Raw genomic sequence first — 417 nt, forward strand, 5'->3', positions numbered from 1 at the left:
AATCGATTTTTCAGAAAATTGAATTTGGTTTTTGGTGTAACTTTAAAAAAAATGACCGTAGTTACATGAAATTTTGACTGAATGTTTATATTAACATTTTCTATACACCATAACATTTCAAAAATATTTTGACTTATTTTGAGCTCTTTACGGACATTGTCAGTTTTCATTTTTTTTTAGTTTTTTTTCTAAAAATATCAATAAAATTCTATTTGTTGATTAAAAAAGCTTGAAAATTTAATAAAAGGCTCCTAGTATATTGTTTCAAAAGCAGATGAAAAATATTAAAAATCCATAGTCGCAGTTTTTTTTTATAAGCATTTAAAGTTCAAAAATTGACAAAATATGGAAAAATCACGAAAATTAGCAAATTATTTTGAGTTGAGAATTCATAAAAATTAGCGATTTCCTTATTTT

This window comes from Acyrthosiphon pisum, chromosome X (genome assembly GCF_005508785.2).
Source record: "Acyrthosiphon pisum isolate AL4f chromosome X, pea_aphid_22Mar2018_4r6ur, whole genome shotgun sequence".
Lineage (NCBI taxonomy): Eukaryota > Metazoa > Arthropoda > Insecta > Hemiptera > Aphididae > Acyrthosiphon > Acyrthosiphon pisum.